The sequence below is a fragment of the Clupea harengus genome, chromosome 10 (genome assembly GCF_900700415.2).
Source record: "Clupea harengus chromosome 10, Ch_v2.0.2, whole genome shotgun sequence".
NCBI lineage: Eukaryota > Metazoa > Chordata > Actinopteri > Clupeiformes > Clupeidae > Clupea > Clupea harengus.
The window spans coordinates 5,998,778-6,006,277 of record NC_045161.1 but is presented as its reverse complement, the minus strand read 5'-3'; the positions used below and the strand labels follow the sequence as shown (position 1 = coordinate 6,006,277).

Below are 7,500 nucleotides of genomic sequence, written 5' to 3'. Positions count from 1 at the left end.
TAGTATGGGTAAACCCAGACCTTCTTTCTCTTTTGTAACCATTGAACAGTGTTAGTATGGGTAAACCCAGACCTTCTTTCTCTTTTGTTGCCATCAGTGTTTTCAACTGGATTCTTCTTCAACCGGTTTTGCCACAATCATTTGGATATTTGTTTTTCTAGCTAGTCTTGGTAGAGTATTCATTCTCATTGTCTTTATACTGACAAAAACTGAAAGGGGCAGCACATCCCATCCGCTTAAATCCTTGTTAATTTCTTTAATCAATTTGTAGTTTGAGGAGAATAATTGTGTAGTTTAAGCGGTGTAAGAACAACACCAAGATATCTGAATCCCTGTTTGGATCATCAGAAAGAGACCAGTTCATCTAATTGGGAAGGCCAGACACTGGCTGTCATCATGACTTTGAATTTGTTTGTATTGACCTTATACCCTGACGCTGCACTAATACTCATTAAGGCTATGGAAGGGACAGAGGTAATGACATTTTTCCAAGAGTAATAATATATCGACTGTGAAAAGTGCTAATATGTGTCGATCCTTTCCTTCATCAAATATCCCCACTGTGAGGGCATTAGTTCTCATTAATGCAGCCGGTGGCTCAGTGCTCTGTGCGAATAGGGAAGGTGATAACATGTCTCCCTGGTGTGTACCACATCCCAGAGGGAACAAGTCTGAGCAATACCCATTTACCCTAACTCTGGATCTAAGGGTTTTATTAAATATTTGAATCCACTTAATAAATGTGTCATTAAAGCCAGTGTAGCTGAGGGTCTGTTCTAGTAAGGTCCAGGCGTCCCTATCGGATGCCTTCTCAGCATCGGAGAGGAGAAGCATTGACAGGGTGTTTCTCTTGGCTGCAATTGATTGTAAATTCAAGGCTCTTCTGACATTGTCAGCTCCCTGTCGATTATTAATACAAATCTGTCTGATCCGGCTTTATAGGTTGATTGATATGTTTTTGTATCATATTTGCTACAATGGAGGTCAACATTTTAAGGAGGTGCTGATTGGGCGGTAAGACGAGCATTGAGTTAGGTTTTTTATTGTCTTTATTAATAACACTCATTACTGGATTCCCCTCTGTTGGGGCATAGTTCAAATTATAGATTTATAAACTGGGGTTAACTCATTTACAAATATTTTATAACATAGTCGGCTTCCTTTGAGATTTTCTTTTTTTAAGTTTGAGAATATTTTCTTTGATTTCTTCTTCTTTAATAAAAGACGTTATCATATCGACCCCATCTGCCGTTAATCTAGTCGGATTAATCAAATTAAAGAAGGATTCAATCTTTTCTTTTTTATGAAGCTCATCTTCCCCTTTATACAACGTTCTGTAATAAGTGTGAAATACCTCTGTGATATTTGTCTTGGTTAACATCTGGTCATTTGATTTGATTTGCTTTGTATTCTAAGAAAGATGCTATGTTCTTAAAAAAATCTGAAGAGACTGCGTCTGGGGCGTATAGATTGAACATTGTTATTTTAGTACCTCCAATAGCCCTTACTAGCAACACATTTCTACCCTTTTTATCATTCATTGTTTTTTCATGGTTGAAGTAGACTCATTCCCATTTTTAAAAGAAGCACTGCGTACCTGGTCCACCCATTCTCTTTTTAGTTTTAAATGTGACAGATGACAGATGGCTCTCCTAAAAGAGTCTTATAAAGTCAAAAATGTAGTGCTATCCAAAGCAATTTCAAGCATTTTGTCAGCACTGGAAGCAAAATTTCACTTTTTAACCTTCACAGTGTACTTACTACCTGAGATACAGGATTTACTTACTCTAAAGCACTTTCGTTATTTGCTAATGAATGAACTCTGTCTCGAAAGGGTATTTCCGACCTAATGTATAAAATATGTATGCGGCACGCTTGTTGGCAGGTATTAGTCTTTATTAAAGAAGCGACTCGGTGCGCTGAGCTGCCTGCGTCCGATTCCCCCCCCCCCTCGCAGTGTTAATATGAATGGAAATAGGACTATGGATGCGGACGCTGAGGGCTGTATGGGAGAGATAGTGTGCGCCGCGTGCGCTCTGTATTGAACACAGCATCGGTCACAGGGAGAAGGACGCAGGCAGACCCGAGCCCGCTGCGACACACCAGCTCCGCTAGAAAAAGGGCAACCTGTATGGTGATTGGCTTTGGCTAAGATTTCCACTTTTTTTCTCCTCTCGTCTTTCTCTTTTCTCCGAAGCTTTCTTTGTGCCTCTCCCTCAAAAGACAGGGGGTAATAGCCCAGACGTCTGTCTCTCTCTCTGTTGCAGCACAGCGCAGCCGGCTTGGACTCCACAGGGCTTGCCAATCATCCAGCCAGTGACAACATGACTGGCTAGCGCGCGGACAGGCTGGCAAGTGGGCTTCACTAACTAGACACGTGTGTGGGGGCTCTGATCTCTTTGGTGCTGCGCCGCACGCTTACAAAGGCCTCAACTTCAAAGGCGCTCAATGCATTTTAAGCACCTACTAAGTGGTCAAGCCCAGGAGACGACTGCCTGCTCCACTCTGTCTGAATCCCTCATATCTCTCTTTCTCTATCTCCTCTCTATCTCTTCCTCTCTTTAACTCTCCCCCTTTCTGTCTGTCTCTTTCTTACTCTTATACACACACACACACACACACACACACACACACACACACACACACACACACACACACACACACACACACACACACACACACACACACACACACACACACACACACACACACACCCGTGTAGTTTGCCTCCCCCAGCACCCTCATAGCCCCACAGGCCTCGCTGTCAAAAGCCAGACTTGTCTGCATCTGAGGCAGCAGCAAATCACCCTAGAAGCCCCTGGAGTCTTGAGTCAACTAAATGACTCGCTGACATCTCAGATCCGCAGCTCCATACATCACAGTTCCTCCTTGTTGTTCCGGATGCTCGGAGTTGCCCCCGTGGGCAGGGAACCCCCCCTCTGTAATGCTCGTTTCTCTAACGATATTAAGCAGTAATGCTGGCTCGTGGAGAACGCTCCATTAACTCGCACTTTCCATAGACTGGCTGTTCCCTACCGCCGGGGAAAGCGTAATGCTCTGAAAATCGCACGCTGACTTCTGTTGACATCTCAATTCTGAAGGGGCTTTTACAGTCTCCGGGGTTGTGATTTGTTTTTTTTGTGTGTTGTAGGCCGTGGGTGAACTCTGGCATTTCTGTCGTAGTCGGCACCTGATGAAATAATCATTTAAAGTTTATTAAAAAAGCCCTGTGCTCTGGGATTGGGAGTTCTTTTTTTTTCACCACGCTCTGATTTTGTGTTTATATTAGTGTGAGCACCGTGTAATAAAATCCCTCAGGTTAACGCAGCAACAACTGCGGCGACAGCATAATAACATGTAACCATGAACACCCAGGTACTTCAGTCACCCGACCACGCTGACAAGCTGAGTAGATTGAATGCTCTCTCTCTCTCTCTCTCTCTCTCTCTCTCTCTCTCTCTCTCTCTCCCCCTCTCTCTCACTCTCTCTGTCCCTCTCTCTCACTCACTCTCCATACAGTAATTGCATATGCGGAGCACAGATGGATAAGTCTTTGGAATCCGTCTGCTGTGTGGAAGTGCTGTGTCATGGCCGGAGGTGGAGGCTTTAGCAGGTGGAGTCTGATTAAAGCCGAGGGGAGAAGCTGAGAGCCTCTGATGGAGCGCTTGCTGTTAACCCTCGCAACTCGCTGCAGACGGCTTTTTGTGAATAAGCCTTGCTTCCTCCTGGCCCTCCTTCTTTTACCTCTCTGCATCTGTTTGAGCTCTATGGAAGAGAGAGATTGGGAGAGAGCAAGAGCAGACAGCCAAGGAAGCTAGATAGAGAAAGAGGAGAGAGAGAGAGAGAGAGAGAGAGAGAGAGAGAGAGAGAGAGAGAGAGAGAGAGAGAGAGAGAGACTGAGAAAAAGAAGAAAAGACCAGTCTGTAAGTCTGAGGTATCTGAGAAGGAAAGAGAAAGTTAAAACGTAAGAGCAGACATGTATTAAAGGAAGACTATTGGTGTATTTCTGCCATGGGGTAAATCTCTGAGGCTGGACCAGGTCGATGGCCTAAACGGCCTCAGTTTGGTCCTGGAATGAGGCCGGGCCGAAACAGGGCTGAATTAGGGACTTTTGGAACGGAATACAACGCAACAATAAAACGGGATACAATTTAAAACCGATAGGTAGCGTTAGTTTAGGTTGCCTAGCAACAGAAATGGCTTAGCTTGTATTTGTAATGAGAAGCTATCTACAGATAAATTAAAACTTCGCAAAGGACACCGTTTCCAACAATTTCATGACATGTTTAATTACTTTACGTGCACTCGCACAACCCGTTGCTTAGCGCTGTTTCGAAATTTCTAGCGTTGATGTTCTCTGCTCATGTTATTACCATTTGTAATGGGAACAGAACAGCAATGTTTACACCGATGCTTTAGCTCCAGGAGAAGCCTCCAGCTGGCCCCCGGTTTTAGATGGAAAAAGGCCATAAGTGAGAGTCTATGTGGAGCGAAAAAGATTTTTAAAAAAAAGGAGAGCGATCGGGCTGAACTCTTTTTCCTCCCCTCAGCCCCTTGTGTCTGAGCCAGCTTCACCTGATGCAGAGCCCAGCGGAGGACATTTTCCACGCCAGTGACTTGGAGCCCTGATGTGCTGAACTGGGGTGTCTTATTAGATATCACGCTCCAAAAACTACGGGCCTCATGAATCATAAACGTGAGAGTGTGTAGGGAGGCGGATTGAGCATGAGTGAGAGAGAGAGAGAGTAGAGACAGAGAAAGCAAGATCAAGAGAGGGTAAAGAATACGATGGAGAGAGTGATGAAAGAGGTAATGCAGGAGAGAGAGTGGGAGAGAGTGCCATGTTTAGTTTCGAGCTGATGCACCGGTCGTAGATGTGAAAGTGCGAGTTTTATTCTCTTCCTCTTTTTGGAGCTGAAGGTCACGGTAATCTCCCTAATCTCCAGCTCGATCTGTTACCTGCTCGCTGTCTGCAGGAGGGATGAATGGGCCCTCTGGAGCTCGTACAGATGAAGGCCATTGTGGTTTTGTTCCTTCGTCCGCCTCTCACAATGCTCTTTTGAAATCCATTCATAGACTACTGACCCCAGCAATCTCTTTGAAAGATAACATCCCAAGGGGAAAGGGGCTTTATACAAAAAGGGCACATTGACCTAAAGCCCATGATACCCTGGTGGCCCTAGCGTGTGTGTCCCACTCTGTGGGCGCTGGTCTTAACCCCTGTCCACGACCTTTTCGGACGATTGAGCATGTTGAATCCGTGGTGAAGCACGTCATCGAGGGAGATCACTTTGATTGACAGATCAACAAGTACAATGAAGAAATACTGTAGAAATATCGTCGTATTATATCCGTCAGACAAAGAGATTTGCTGTTTGTAAACATTTTGTTCATAATTTACATGCTTTTCAATGTAATGTCTCTGTTGAAAAGTACACTAAACAAGAACAGGACTGGTAAACAAGACATGATACAGACAATCTCAAAAACAAAGAAATACTGTGTCAGTTTTTTAGTGTTCATAGTGTTTCCGTTTGTTAATGCAAATGCTCTGTCACACTCCTTTGCACTGAAGCACAGCTGTAAATAAATATGGCTAAATGAATGTGGTAGTTGGCTGTTGGCTGTTGGCTGTTGGCTGTAGTCTTTATGGTGTGTTCAAGTGCAACTTTACAGCCAGCCTTCATCGCTGCTAGTTCTTTGATGTCGGATTGGTGTGTCTCTGGCCTAATAGTCATGCATGAGAACGTGCGTTTTGGGCTGTATGTCTTCCCAAGTGTATTTATAATTTTTTTTTAAATATGTCTCAGAAAAACCAGTCTGTATTTGGCAGCGGTGTGAGTTAACACTGGTTTAGTGTCACGTGCTCTCCAATTCTGCACAATTCTGCCAATTCTGCACAAACTTCAAGAGTACATGAGCAAAGTCAAAGCCTAACAGGAAGAGGTGGGACCAAGCTGGGTCCCTGTGTACAGCGCTAATACTCTCAACCACTATGCCCTTTACCAGCACAATAGGCCCCTGGTCTTCCTCTGTAAGACACACATCATGGTGTTTGATGTCTCCCGTGCCCTTGAGGAAGATGAAAAATAAGCTGCCTCCCATTCGTTAGCATAACAAAATAATCCACCAATGACGGCCTCGTGTCAAATCTGTCGGGGGATTATCTTTTTTTCCCCCTCTCCCTGTGCCTGGCATCTCAAGCGTTTGATGTATTATTCAGGCATTTCCCCTCAGTTAACCGACACGCAGGATAAAGAGGACACTAATAGTGCAGGGGAATACCTGTCTAATGGCGCTTGTTGATTTGTTTACTTTCGCGTGATTAGGCGCACGTGGGCTAATAAGCTCGGCAGAAATGAAATTAGCGGCACATCCGACGGTCGTTACTGTAATGGGCCGTCTGAAGGTGTGCGGGGCGGAGGGGAGGACTGAGGGGGGTGAATGAAGTGGGCAGCATGAACCGGAGCGCAGGCAAAAGGGCAAGTGTGACCTTTTCCACCACAAACACAAATCACATTGATTTCTTGTCCAGCATGGCAATTTGATAATGTCACCGTTTTGATGGCGAAAGCATTTTTATGCGCGCTCATTTCGGCGACGGAGAACCCCAAGACAAAGGGTCTGCGCTCGAGTGATGGTTGTCCCCGGGCGCCACAACTAGGGCTGCCCACTGCTCCGTGTGTGTGTGCTCACTGCTCTTAGTGTGTGTGTGCTCACTGCTTCTAGTGTGTGTGTGTGTGTGTGTGTTCACTGCTAAATTCACTGTTAAATGCATATGTCAGATTCCTGCGTGTGTGTAAAATATACTTGGTCAATAAAGTGATTCTAATTCTACTTCTAAATGTCAAAAACCTGTGGGTGTGTACAAATGCACCGCACATAGAACATGGTCAAAAACATTGTTTTTCACCCCTATTCCCACCTCATACACACGCGCACACACATACACACACAATCTTTCTCCATCATGCATGTGTATGTACACACACACACACACACACAAACACACACACAGACTCACATTCCCATATACAGGTAAGCTTCTTTGCAGACGTAGTGCTGGAGAGAGTAAACTCAACCCCCTCACAATGCTGCCGGTCAGTCATTTGATGTAGGGTGACCCCATTAAAAAGGGAGACAGGCCTTTACGGCCAGCGCACTGAAGCCTGTTTAGTGTCTGACGGCATCTGAAGGCTGAAGACTGGCCTCGGGGTCATCTGCTGCACACATTCAAATCGATACAGTCTAGGAGACATCGGGGTTAGTGCGGGCAGACACCCTGCGGGGGCCGCTTAGCTCATTCCTCTATGTATCAGAGCTCGTTTATGCAGCCGTTTCACACTCTTTATACGGCGTCATCCGCACGGGCAAGAGCATGTCTGAAACGACGTGATTGATGGAAACAAAATAAGGTTTGAGATGCGGTAAGAGGGGAGTATCGCCAGTTTTATCGCTATCGACGGAGAAACCAGGCGTCGTCTGCTGCTGTTAACGTTT

At 45.2% G+C, this 7,500-nt stretch overlaps 1 protein-coding gene across 3 annotated transcripts in view; it reads left to right on the top strand.

Annotated features, from left to right (window-relative positions):
* The window catches only part of lrp8 (low density lipoprotein receptor-related protein 8, apolipoprotein e receptor), a 145,597-nt gene that overhangs the window by 100,412 nt on the left and 37,685 nt on the right, over positions 1–7,500 (top strand). The gene's annotated exons all lie outside the window — the stretch shown is intronic.